The following is a 14,600-nucleotide window of genomic DNA, read 5'->3' as shown; positions in this document are numbered from 1 at the left end:
TTCACTGAGCTACCTCTGGGAAATGAGGAGCACTGGACCTGATGGCCTTTAGGGGCCCTCCCAGGCTGGATATTCTATGAGTGGACAAAACAACACCATTTCCACGGTGCGACTCTGAGAGCTGAATGGCACTAAGTCAGGTGATACTGAAAGACCATCCATGCAGAGATCAGCAGCAATAGTGACAGTGGATGAGCCAAGAAGTAATGCTATATTACCTAATTTGCATAATGGCCAGAAAAGAGAACAGGCGGCATTGGAGCCACTCAAAGCGTTGCCACTTTGGAATGTTCCTTTCAGTATGGAATGTACATTCTCCAACTTGTTCCAAATACTCATCAGAATGTGTAATTGACGGGTTTTTCTTTTATTTATATACTAGAGGCCCGGTGCACAAAAATTTGTGCACTCGGGGGGGAAGGGGGGGTCCCTCAGCCCGGCCTGTGCCCTCTCGCAGTCTGGGACCCCTCGGGAGATAACGACCTGCTGGCTTAGGCCTGCTCCCAGGTGGCAGAGGGCAGGCCCAATCCCTAGGTGCAGCCCCTGGTCGGGCTCAGAGCAGGGCCGATTGGGGAGTTGGGGCACTGCCCCTGTCACGCACAGAGCAGGGCGAATTGGGAGGTTGCGATGCCACCCTCAGTCACGCTCAGGGTAGGGCCAATTGGGGGGTTGGGGCACCGCCCCCTGTCACACTCAAGGCAGGGTCGATGGGGAGGTTGCGGCGCCACCCCGTCATGCACAGAGCAGGGCCGATCAGAGGGTTGGGGCACTGCCCCCTGTCACGCACAGAGCAGGGCCAATCAGGGGGTTGGGGTGCTGCCCCCTGTCACTCACAGAGCAGGGCCCATCAGGGGGGTTAGGGCTCCGTACCCTGTCACTCACCGAGCGGGGTCGATCAGGGGGTTGGGGAGCTCCCCCCTGCCATGCACAGAGCAGGGCCCATCAGGGGGTTGGGGAGCTCCCCCCTGCCACTCACAGAGTAGGGCCGATAAGGGAGTTGGGGCACCGCCCCCTGTCACACTCAAGGCAGGGTCGATGGGGAAGTTGCGGCGCCACCCCCTGTCACACACAGAGCAGGGCCCATCGGGGGGTTGGGGCTCCGTACCCTGTCACGCACAGAGCAGGGTCAATCAGGGGGTTGGGGAGCTCCCCCCTGTCATGCACAGAGCAGGGCCCATCAGGGGGTTGGGGAGCTCCCCCCTGCCACTCACATTGTAGGGCCGATAGGGGAGTTGGGGCATTGCCCCCTGTCACACACAGAGCAGGGCGGATCAGGGGGTTGTGGCACCGCCCTCTACCACCCACAGAGCAGGGCCAATCAGGGGGTTGGGGCGCCGCCACTGTCACACTCAGGGCAGGGCCGATGGGGAGGTTATGGCTCTACCCCGTCACACACAGAGCAGGGCCCGTGGGGGGGTGGGGGGGATTGGGGCGCCATACCCTGTCACACACAGGGCAGGGCTGATCAGGGGGTTTGGGCACTGCCCCCTGTCACGCTGATCCCGGTGCCGGGAGGCATATTACCCTTTTACTATATAGCATAGAGGCCTGGTGCACAGGTGGGAGCCGGCTGGTTTGCCCTGAAGGGTGTCCTGGATCAGGGTGCAGGTCCCCACTGGGGTGCCTGGCCAGCCTGGGTGAGGGGATGATGGCTGTTTGCAGCTGGTCACACACACTTCAGGGTGCGGGTCCCCACTGGGGTGCCTGGCCAGTCTGGGTGACGGGCTGAGGGCTGTTTTCAGGCTGACAGGTGACTGAAGCTCCCAACTGCTCCTTTTTTTCTATTTTTTTTTTTTTATTCTGGGCCAGCTTTAGCTCTGGCTCCAGCTCTGAGGCTTCTGCTGCTGAAAGCAGGTATCTGGTTTGTTTGTGTTCTATAATCGAAACTCTATATCAATTCCAGCTCTGAGATCCCAGCTCGCTGAAAGCAGGTTTCTGGGGTTTTGTTTAGCTTCTATATTTGGTACAATGTTTCAAACTGCCAGCTCAGAGGCCGGCAAGGCAGGCGGGGAACGTTGGTTTCCTCTGTCACTGAAGCAAGCAAGCCTCATTCATGCTCGCTTTAAGCTGCCTGGCTGCTGGCCGCCATCTTGGCTGGCAGTTAATTTGCATATCTCACTGATTAGCCAATGGGAAGGGTAGCAGTTGTACGCCAATTACTATGTTTCTCTTTTATTAGATAGGATATTTTTAATTGATTTCAGGGAGGAAGAGAGAGGGAGAGTTAGAAATATCAATGATGAGAGAGAATCATTGATTGGCTGCCTCCTGCACACCCTCTACTGGGATCGAGCCTGCAACCTGGGCATGTGCCCTTGACTGGAATTAAACCTTGGACCCTTCAGTCCGCAGGCCGACATCCATCCACTGAGCCAAACCAGCTAGGGCAAGGATTTTTCTTTTTTAAAAAATATATTTTTTAATTGATTTCAGAGAGAACGGGAGAGAGAGATAGGAACATCAATGATGAGAATCATTGATCAGCTGCCTCCTGCATGCCCCCTGCTGGAGATTGAGCTTGCAACCTGGGCATGTGACCTCCTGGTTCACAGGTTGATGCTCAACCACTGAGCCACGGCAGCTGGGCTTGAAGGGTTTTTCCAAGTCTGGCCATTAGCAGATTTAAAATCCTAGAAGCTAGCTTGAAAAAAAAAAAATATTTTAAATTAGGAACCCAACAAGGGGGCAGGTGAAGCAGCTCTGGAAGAAAGAGACACAGTACAGAACACTTAATATATGTCAGGTACTAACATTCATAAATGAAAATCAAGAGGGATCAGCACAGCCTCCACCCTCACAGAGAGCTACATAGTTCCTAAAGTATAGACCAGAGGTCGTAAAGCGCAAGGAAGCCATCTCTGTTTCCTGGAAGTGACACTATCAGGACAGTGACATGTGATGGTCATTTGATGGACCTCAGGCTATGATAAAAGTCAACACTACAGTCGAGGCCGGTATGGCTCAGTGGATAGAGCGTCGGCCTGTGAACTGAAGGGTTGCAGGTTCGGTTCCGGTCAGGGGCATGTACCTGGGTTGCGGGCACATCCCCAGTGGGAAATGTGCAGGAGGCAGCTGATCGATGTTTCTCTCTCATCGATGTTTCTAGCTCTCTATCTCTCTCCCTTCTTCTCTGTAAAAAATCAATAAAAATATATTAAAAAAAAAAGTCAACACTACACGTGGAAAAATGAAAAATAATGCTTTATCTACAAAGGATAAGATCTTAGAAAACTGAATTCAACCTCAATTCCCTCATTCCTAGCTAGGAATAAGATTATTCACTTCTTTGAAGGAACAGAGCTTTGCAATTTAGTGAAAGTTTAGGAAGCGCCTAATCAGTATGATTCCTAAGGCATCTTTGGAGGTAGAAAAGAAATAGAAAAGGTATTGTAGTTCTTCCTGAATAAATTGAGCCTAGTCCAGCTTAACGGTTAGATAGATGCCCTCTCTTCACCCTAGCCATGTCCAGCCCGTTTCAGTTTTAAACGTCATGCTGAAGGGAACCCCCTTGGGACTCATCAGCCTCCAAGGCATCTATCTGTAAGTACATTGTATCCTGTGCATCTACCCAATACCAACTGCATGTCAGGCCACAGCTCACCTCAAGCAGAGCATGGTATGCAGGACTTGGCTCCTTTGCTCACCAACATCAGGGAAGTCAGACATGTGATCAAGGAAAATGCAATATGGAATGTTCTACAACAGTTCCTTCTGGAGCAATCAGTGTTACAGAGGGAGTGTCATTTGGGTTAGCAAGCAGAGACGAGGGTAAGAACATGTCAGGAAGAAGTAATATCTTGAGTAAAGGCTCAGCGGGATAAAGAAACATGGGAATCTACTCAGTTTCTAGCTTGAAAAAAGCGAAACAGTGAGTTGTGTGGAGGCAGAGATTCTGAAGGCTGCGGCTAAAGGTGTGGGTGAGAGCCGAGTCAAAAAAGAGCTCCCCTGTGTGCCAAGGCAAGGAGCTTGGACTTTACCCAATAGCCATGGGGAGCCACTGAGAGCTTTCAGACAGAGGAGTGACGTGGACCTTAAGAGGGCTCCCTCTGGGGCACTGAGAAGGCAGATTGTCGGGGGAGAGACTGGAGGCAAGGAGGCAAGTTCGGAGGAGTTTTATTGCTCTTTTTGTGTAGCACATCTGTTCTAGGAGGAACAATAGAGGATTAAGTCATGTGGCTTAATAAACTTCCACGTGGGCTACTGTGGAGGCTGTTTACCACCAGGTAAGTGGATGCACGTTGTAGAGTCAGGACACAGTGCTGAGTGAGGCACAGGCAGCACCAAATGGTCTTAGAGGGAGAAAAATCGAACAAAAACCTCAGCTCTGCAACTCATCAGTTGTATGACACTGGGAAACTCAGCCACCTGGTGGAGCCATCTGGTGTAAGATGGCAGTCAGAAGGTGAGCAAGAGATACGCACAGGTCCCCTGGCAGAGCACTGAGTAGGTCCACTGTAAGTGGTAGCCACCATTATTACAATGCAAAAGCCTTCTTTTGCCAAGAATGCTCTCAGAAAAATCCATTCACCATGACAGAGGCTTCCTCTGCTGAGCACCAGTAACCAAAGCAAACAGAATGGGGACAAACCCAGAGTTATTACCTACAGAGAGGCTCAGGTGTCCCTTTGAAAGAAAGCAAAAACCAGCCTGAGTCTAACAAGCCCGTACACACCGATCAGAGCTGCCTATTCTCAGCAGCCCTGGGCACATTCCCACATAACCTGGTTTGACAAGCTGCGCTGGCCCAGTGCCCAGCTTCCAATCAGAATCTACAAGGCCCCAGGATTCTTTGACAATTTTTCTTTCTCTAGGAGGGCAACTGTGCTGCAGAATAGAGGCATTGATATATGTTTTATGCACATATGCATCAACTTTTTTACTTCCTATCTCACCTAGAGGCCAAATTTCTTCTTTAAGATAGCAACAGCACCACCTTTGTGGGCCAAAGCTCTGACTCTATATAGCTTCCACAGACAGCACAACTAATTTATTGTGTGGGATCCGTTTTCGTTCTAGAATTAGGGTTCATGGTTGCAAATGTTCTGATAGCCCCCGTTCAGAAAGGATTGAGATTCCTGCTCCAAACCACTTGCTTGGAAAGTGAGGGTAATCATGGATGAAGACGTTGTTCAGTGCCAACTATTATCTCTCCTCTTATCTTTTGACTTTCATCCTCTCACTTGCAAACATTCTGGAAAGTTCTCATGGTCCAATTCACGCACCAACAGCCTCCTTCCTTCCACCACTGTATGTTGCTCAGAATACCCCATACCTGCTGCTTCTCCCCTGAGAGTCACCCTTCAGCCCCTGGAAATCTCTTTCTGCTGCCCCCATGAGACTGAAAGGTTCTGAGCCAGTCACTAGTGACCTTTCCCAATCTCACAGGGTCTCGCCCTGGCTGCCCCACTTCGGCATTCTCCACTTTGATCACTTGCCACTTCTGGAAAGCTGCCCCTTTCTTGGCTTCCTGAGACTCCTTCCCCCACCAGATGATCCCTCTCCCTCTGTCTATCTATGCATGTAGGCCTTCTGGAGCTTTGTTTCTAGGACCCCTTTTCTTTCCATAAGCCTCCTCCTAGGAGATACCACAGCTGCCCTCTCTGGTTCCAGAGACCTCCTACTCCCACAAGAATACAGAACCTTCTCCGACTAGCTCAACTCTCTCTCTCCTAAGTCTAAAATAGCAAAGCCAGCCCCCTAGTGGGAACCCATCCCTGCCTGTCCTACACTGACAACAAACACAGCTTTCCAAATCCAAAGTATCCACTTCACCATCAGAACCTACTCATCGGCTTATGCTTGCTGCCTCGGTTGATGGCACCATCATCCTCTCCACCTGAAGTGGAAAGCTCAAGCATACTGACTCTCCTTCTATTTCACCCCATATTTCTAATTTGAATCTGTCCCTTCCCTCCACCCTCCCTGACCCCAGCTCCTGGCCAAACTCTCGCTTGAGCTTTTGCCATCACTTCATAACCAGTCTTCCTGATTGCTTCTCTTGTCTTGTCAAAGACTCCTCCTCATTACTGGTTTTCTACAGCACTGACAATAATACCTTCAGATCAAAAGCCCTGTCTGTCCCTACACCATCTTCTTAGCATGGCATCCAACACTCCACAAAGGAGGGGAACATGCCTTGGAGTCTGTCTCTCCTCCTGGGTCATAAGTTCCTTAGTGACTGCAACTGTTCCTCAGTGACTGCGTGTCACACAGAGGCACTCAATACCCAGCTTACCCAGCCCTGCTCTCTGAAATCAAAATGCCCTTCTGTGATCACCTGAGGGTGAAGGGCTCCTTCAGAGCAGTTATGTGAAGTCTACCAAAACATTCCAAAATGTTTAGTAATGATGAATGCCCTATCTTAATTTCTATGGCACTGAGCTGCTTTTAACTGGTTATTTATTCACATTAGGCAAATAGTCTTTTCATCATGTACTGTGGGTAACAAAAATAATTTCAAATTTTTTTACTTTGATTTAGCTTGTTTTATAAGTCAGGGTCCAACTAGAAACACAAGAAATCACTCTACTTAATACAGATAGAATTCAATAAAAAATAATTGATTGTTTAATAATCCAAGTGATGGAGAAGCTGTGATATTTAAGTAGATGATGGAGAGGTAACCCAGGGAGCAGAAAGCTGCTACCACTTCCAGGCGGGAAGGACAAAGGAAGGACCAGCGACCTGATAAAGGCTAGAACCTTGTTGGCAGAGGAGATTCACCACAAAGCTAATGAGATTTAAGCTTTGGGGCTCCTTGCCTTCCTGGGCCTCTTCTAATGCCTTAGATCTAATTTTGTATTCCCATTCCTTAAAAGGGACCCCAAATTACATAAGCTTTAGTCTTCACAAAACCTGGGTCCTCCACAAACCATAGGGAAAACATTACCACTGCTGCAGATGTCACCAAAGCTAAGAAGAGGAGAAATCCCCAGGCTTCTCCCTTCTGTCCACCTTCCAATTTACTGCCAGTACTTCCCACTGGCCAACCCCAGGCACAAGCCAGCTGGCATGAGAGCCTGGGAAACACAGACTTCAGGGTCAGCCTCCCCGTGATATTGAGCAGAGCAGGCGAGGGACAGGACTAAATCTGAGAGCAAACAGATAAGCCAAGGTTTGGCATATCAGCCTCACTGAATCTTCCTGGGGTAGCCAATGTTAGTGCTAATGCAAGTATGCAGAGTTGTAAGGTTGTTACTAGGAAAAGGCCATGCGGCCCTCCCTCTCCCAAGATATCCCACAAGGCAACACTGTCCCAATGGACACACAGCATAACTTTATCTGCCTTTCAGCCTTGCAGACTCTGAAACTCAGTCTCGTCACTGTCCCCAAAGCAGTCAGATTTGGGGAGGATAACTCACACTAACCAAGCTTATAGAACCTTGAAGCATTAGGCTGAAAACCGATATGCTCATTTATAAGAAGAAACATCCCTGTAATGTGGAGTAACATGTTTGTGTTGACAAATCTGTTCAATTCTTTTGCTCGCTATAGCACACAGTTATCGACCATTAACACCATGGCAGTTATTTCCAAGCAATGTGAATACAAATAGATAATACCCAGCTCCTGTCCCATAGGTGCCTAGTGATGCATTTACAGTAATATCATAATCAGGCTTAGATTTTAAAAAATGAAAATCCCTATTGAGCACAGACCCACAGCCAGCATAGTAAACGTGATCTGAATGTTTAATAACGCCAAGCCCTGACAGATACAGATGTCGGTCTCTACCCGAGAGACAGACCTAGCAGAAAGATTGTAAAGAGCTGTTTGCTTGTCAGAGCACAGATTCCCTGGAGAGAGCCCAAGTTTGCCTCTCTGACTTGGTTTTCTATGCCCCACACTGACCACCACCTCCTCTCTTGGGCGCATACATGCAGTGCCAGCCATTTCATTGTAGCCAAATTTCACAGGCCTGGAAGCCATTTGCTCATACTACGGCAGGCTCTTTGAGAATTTCATAGAAGCTTCAGACTCTCTCTGAAATCCATGTACACAAATTTTGTATACACTTTCAGGGGTTCTTTGACTTCACTGCCTCCAGTTTTTTCTCTAGAGCAGGATTCTTCAACCTCAGCAATACCGGCATTTTGGATTAATAAGTATTTGTTGTGGGGATCTGCCCCGTGTATGCAAGGATGTTCAGCAGCATCCCTAGCCTCCGCACACTAGATGCCAGTGGCCCACCCACCGTCCACCAGTTGTGAGGACTGCAAACATCCCCAGATGCTGCTACAACTGCCCCAGGTGAGAACCGCTGATGTAGAGAGCCACTCATTGGCTGTTTTGTTCTCACCCCAGGAGCGATGCAGAGGGTCTGGCCCTTTACCTGCCCTGCCCTGCCCAGACGTCAGGCTATCAGTCAGTTCAGCAGATGAGTTAGCTTAAAAAGAAGAATTTCGACAAGTTTCTGCATTCTGGTTTCACCAATGGATAAAACACATGTCTACATGTGGATCAGGGTTGGGAGGGAATCTGAAAATACGTGGTCGGGTGATTGATCAGGGAAAAGAAATTTTAAGCTTGTTCTTCTGGTTGCTTATTTGTTTCTGTCATTGGGAGAAAGAAAAAAACACCCCCGCTGGTGTATGGTAAAGGACAAGACAGATGACTCCAGCCATGAGCCAGCCAACCTGGAGTCTGCCTGAGGCTGCTCCTGCTCCGTAGCCACCTGGAACCTGTCAGTCTCTCCTACAGAATTAGAGACCTGCAGCCCATTCCAGCTTCAAGGCCACCTGTAGGCCTTGAAAGATGGCAAAGAGGTCATCACCCTTTCACCCTACTCCCCTGCAACACATACTGAGGATCCACTGTGGGCCAAGCACTGTGCTTTATGTACATTAAATCGTTTAAACCTCCCAAGCTAGAATAATAGGTACTACTGACCCAGCTTTGCAGAGAAAAGAACTGAGTCTCAGAGAAGTTTAGTGGGTTGCTCAGAGCCACATGGCCAGTAAGTGACAGACTGGAATTCGAACCCAACTCCCCTGAGGCTAAGCCCAGAGCCCTTTTCCCATCACCGCCATGTGGCTGGTTCGGTGACACATTTTAGCTAAGGTTATTTAAGACAGGCAGAAGTGGCCTCTGATATGTATGAAAATCAAGGCAAAATGCTCAACTATTTCACTTCAATGGGGAAATGTATCAAAGTAGATACTTGACATCAAACCAACATAACATTTTAAAAAAACATATGAACCCATTTAGAGCAGTATCTGGCCATCATCTTCAAATTCCCAGTCTTCCCATAACACAGGCAGCTACACGCAGAGCTGAGGATAAGGCAGAAGCCCAAGAATTCTGACTTGGAGAACTTTCCTCCTCATCTCATCAGCAACTGCAAGTCACAGGCTCCGAGCAGGAAAACATTCATTAGCCTTGAGTTACCGATTCAGACCAGGGACCTCCTCCTTCTGCCCACACAACTCCAGGGGAAGTCTGGGACAGGGACGGAGAGAGCAGAGTGATGGGGCTAGTCCAAAACACAAATAATGCATTTCCTTCCAAATATAAAAACAACACTCGAAGCCAGGGTGTAATAATAGGTTTTCCCAGTATGGTTGCTTTCATAGTACGTTCCGAGTGTCCCTTGATTATATTTGTAAGAATACCGAGTCTGGATTTGTTCCTTCCTTTCCTTCTTCTCCCGTCTTGCCTTCCTTCCTTCTTTCCTCTTCCCACAGTCACATGCTGACCTCCTACTTTGCACCAGCCCCTATGCTGGGACCAGGGATATTGGCCTTATCTCACCTCAGAGCTAGTGGAGGAGACTGGCCAATGATGCCAAGAGAGTATGACAGGCAGGGGAACAGACTGGTGCTATGGCCCCCTCAAAAAAGATGAAAACATTCAAAGTCATGTGGGGAAATCATTCATTCACTTGAAATGTTGGAAATCAGGGTCAAAAGAGGCATCTCAACATGTATGACATTTTATGTTCAGCACTGCAAATCCAGGCTTCAAAACTTGTCAAGAAAACATGCCTTAAAAGGGATTCTTGCAATCTACGGTATGAAATCTTAATAAAAAGAGATGGGAACACAGCTATTTTCTTTTTCCCTTAGAGAGCAGAGTGGAGAGGGATAAAGAAATATGGTTAATGAGTGCTGCTGTTCTTAGTCTTCATTAAATTCATTAAATTTTTATTGTGTTTTACTTTTCAAATTACCTTGGCATGCATTATCTTCATTTTGCTTTACAACATCTCTAGGGAGTGCGTACTGTTATCTCCATTGTACTGGTGAGAAAATGGAGGCTCGGAGAGGTAAGTGGGTCTTTTAAGGGCTCACCACCAGCCCCGGGAGGAATGGGCTTCTCCAACCCACCACCGTCTGGCCCCACAGCCCATGTTCCTCCCTCTGGACTGCAACGCCTCTGTGCGTGCCAGGAGTCCTGGGAAACGAGTCATGTTGTTCAACTGCAGTCTCCCAGGCATCGCACGTGGAGTAGAGGTGTGTTCAAGAGGCTCCGGGGTGTTGAGAAGAGAGTAAAGTGGGTTTTAATGGAAAAGATTGTTCTACTTATAGTGGCTCCAAAAAAAAAATAAAAAAGTGATTCACTCTTCAGGCCTGACATGTTTTGAGAGACAGACATGCCTGTAAATTTGGCCAGACTCGTGGGTGCCAGATGATAATTGACAAAGACCCTAGGGCTTGGCGATCCTGCCAGGACTTCCTCATGTTCCTCGCTGGGCTCTCCAGGGGCCAAGCACAGTGCATAATTAAGTCAGATGGCTGCAGAGGGGAAGAGATGGGTCATTTTCTCTATGGAGAGGGTTTCTTCTTGGCAAGATGTAGAATGACACACTTCAGGCAGCAGGAAGATCATTTCCATAAAAGTTGGGAGGGAGGGAGGGAAATCACAGTTACTGAAAGACAAACAAAGCCCAAATACCATAAACAGAGTATGGAGTTCCCAACCAGAGGCACAATTATCTCTTACCTCAAACTTGGAAAGGACTCAAGTGAGCATTATAAGAGGTTTTCTCATGCACATGAGTAATTGCCCCACTCATTAAAATGTTAGAGATGAGCCTCACTTGGAAAGCAGCAACGTGTGAATTCCAGTGCAGGACCTGGAGGAGGCTTAAAGGGGACTGAGGATGTCCTAGCAGAGCGCTCCAGGCAGCCCAGCCATCTTCCTGGAGGCGAGATGTCCACAGTGAGAAGAAAGATCCAAAGATAAAAAGGTATCACTTATATGAACGCCACTATCATACACCCACAGATGCTTTCCATTGTCCTACCGTCCATGTAATGAAAACACAAGTCGATAATTATGCATGGGATTATTTATGTCCAGAATATTGAGGAGAAATGCTTTTTCAATCTCACTTATAAATTAACCACTTAGGACTCTTCCTTCTTGGACCGAAGTCAGTACCTGTTAAGAAGAAAGAACTGATGGAATTGATAACAATGTAATTAATGAAGGTGTGATTCACATGGGATTTAATGGCATGACAGAGAACCACACCGATATCCTTAACCACTAGTTTTGGGGTGCCATCTTCCCATTATAGATGATTTCACAATATTTAAAGCTGCTGAGCCACCCAAGAGGAGCACAAATATAAATGTCAAGCCTCAGAAGTTCTAGTTCAGTGCCTTGAGAGATCATGTCTGAACCAACTCAGGAATCTGAAATAATCAGATTTGAATTTTTAACTCTGTGTATCATCCTGAAAACATTGTGACATGGTTGATAACAGTAACATTCACCAAGACAGAGAAAGAGTAACAATGGAAACAAAAATTAATCTGTTTGATACAAGACCTGCTAAACATGAGGCACCTACTGGACATTTCCAGGTGAGGGCGCATCCCATAAGCAATTGATTACCAACATTTCAAAAGAGCAGAAATAGAGCCCTAACCAGTTTGGCTCAGTAGATAGAGAGTCAGCCTGTGGACTGAAGGGTCCCGGGTTCGATTCTGGTCAAGGGCATGTACCTTGGTTGCGGGCACATCCCTAGTAGGGGGTGTGCAGGAGGCAGCTGATCGATGTTTCTGACTCTTTATCCCCTCTCCCTTCCTCTCTGTAAAAAATCAATAAAATATATATCTTTTTAAAAAAAGAGCAGAAATAGAAAGAACACACTCAAACACTGAAGATGATAATTTATTTTTCTCTGCTTTCATATAAAAATGTGTCCCTTGCCTCCTGCTTCCTTGTTGTTATTTATTCTATTTGTCATCCAATGTGGTAACTTTGCTCCTTTGTACTACAGCACAAAGACTATTGAGTTAGGGCAAGCATTTTCCCTGGGAAATTTTAGGCATGTTACACATTCAGACTCACTTTATCTTTAAAGGGCTGAACAAGATAAATATTATAGGAAGATAACATGTCTCCATTGGATTTGATGGGAGAAGGGACATCCATCCAGTCACTTCATAGAAAGGACTGATAACCCTGACTGACAGTGATGATTCACCTGAATGTATACCAAGTACACTATGACAACCCTTAAAATATGACATTACCCCCTGGTAGTTCTCCTATTTTGATTTTTATAATGTTTCTTCTAATTATAAAGGAATAAATTTCCATTGTAGTATGTTTAAAAAAATGTAAAAAAAGAACAAAACAAAAAATTCCCTTCAACTATACCAGAGATCACCACTTTTAATAATTGCCTATATTTTATCCCTGTTGATTTCTACTTGTTACACTAAATATATGTATTTTGGAGTATATGACACCATTATTTACATACCATTTTATACCAATTTTTCTCTTTAACATTATATATTGACTATTATCTCATGGCATTAAATATTTTAATAACATTATTTTTATAGGCTAAATAACACCTTATGATATGAATATATCATAACTAATTTAACTAATCCTCCATCAATGGAAATTTGGTTTGTTACCAGTTTTTTCTTAGTAGAAGTAACAAAACTAAAAAGTCCTCATACTTAAATTTGGTTACACCCCTGTGTTAGTCAGATCAGGGACAGGAAGGTAGATGCAAAAGTAGTTTCATGAAGAGCATTTACAAAGGCAGCAGTAGGTTTAAGGGAAACCAACCAAGATGGTGAGATAAAAAGGGATGAAGCCAGAAAGAGCAGGGAAGCCACAGTTAACCAGGCAAAGGGCTACTGGAACCCAATGAGGGCTATGGTAGAAAGAGGAGAAATGGTACAGGGAATGTGGCCTTGAATGAGAAAGACAGCCATTCGCAAACCATAACCCAGTAGGAAGAGAGCCAAGTGGGGGAGAGGAGAACTGGCCATCTTTTTCCACCTGCTCTCTGACTGCTCTGGCTTCCCAACAGCAGAACCCAGCCAGCAGGCAAAGGGCAAGGTAGCTGGGTTGATATGGTCCATTGAGTTCAGCTCCCTGAGCACAGAGCAGGGTGAAGAAGGTGTTCGATGTATTGAGACACACAGAGAGAATAATATCCAGCTCAACACCCTGGCATATGCCCTCTCTACATTAGAGCCATGAGTGCTAGGTTTAAAACACAGACTGTGTGGCCAACACCTCCAAGTCCCACTGCCCGAGCTCCAGGTGGGTGCAAAGCAGCCCAGCTTGTCTAAGCCTGTCTGTGCCAAGTCTAGGACTGGGGCAACCCCCCCCCCCACCCTTCCCAGGCTTAGTGCGCAGCTGCCACTGAAGAGCCTACTTGGTCACTGAGCCAGTGCTAACCAAAACAGTATGTTAGTATAGTACACTCAGAAAGTTCTGGAATTAGACTAGCTACCTAGGTCAATTATATAATAGGGGCTGCTCCCTATCACAATTCTTACATAACTATTAAGCCTAGCTAGCTGAGTGTCTTCTCTGAGTCCCAATTTTTAGTTCATACTCATTTTATAGAGTGGAGTCCTGCTCTTAACACTAACTAGTGGTATGTGGCCTTGACACCCTGCCTAACTTTGGCCAGCTCTGTCTTGCTGTCAAGCTCTGCTACCAGGCTGAATACATTTGGCTGTCTATCCTAGCCCAGATGGAAGCTAGTTTAAAGTATTCTTAGGTACTGTGTTTTGAGTCAATCCTACAGTCTAGTTATGATTCAAACCAAAGCCTGAATCTTCTACCCATTGAGGTTCCATTTATGTATTGGAGTCCATTGTGCAATAACTGGTTAAGCAGTAAGGTTTACTAACTGTGAGAAAAGGCAATAAAAATCCAGGGAATTTGGCTATGCCTTTTAGTAATGACATCACTTTCCTTCTATGGCCTCTGACCCTAAGGTCTAGCATATGGGGTTTAAATGTTCTGCTTAGGACCTGGCAAGTAATTTGGAAAATTGCCTTCTATAATGCAGAGAAATCGCTCATTTTCCTTGTCTGATCTATATCAATGAACTCTTTTGCTGGGTCCCTGGCCATGAAGTATGCCTCCCAACAGCATTGTGGGAAGATTTGCCTCTTTAGGGTCTATATCCTGACTGACTTTGAAGTCAGCAACATCAGAAGTTAATTCCAAGCAGGTCTTCTAGGTCCTGTGCATGCTTTGGTGCTTTATAAATTGCACTAAAGCTTAACTTAAGCTCTTGCAGCCCAATAGACATTATCCTGTGTGCTTCTATTTCGTCTCTTTATTTCCAACAGTACAAGTTCAAGTCCTGTCTTTGTTTTGTC

This window comes from Myotis myotis, unplaced genomic scaffold, assembly GCF_014108235.1.
Source record: "Myotis myotis isolate mMyoMyo1 unplaced genomic scaffold, mMyoMyo1.p scaffold_m19_p_12, whole genome shotgun sequence".
Lineage (NCBI taxonomy): Eukaryota > Metazoa > Chordata > Mammalia > Chiroptera > Vespertilionidae > Myotis > Myotis myotis.
Note: the sequence above shows the minus strand (reverse complement) of the source record.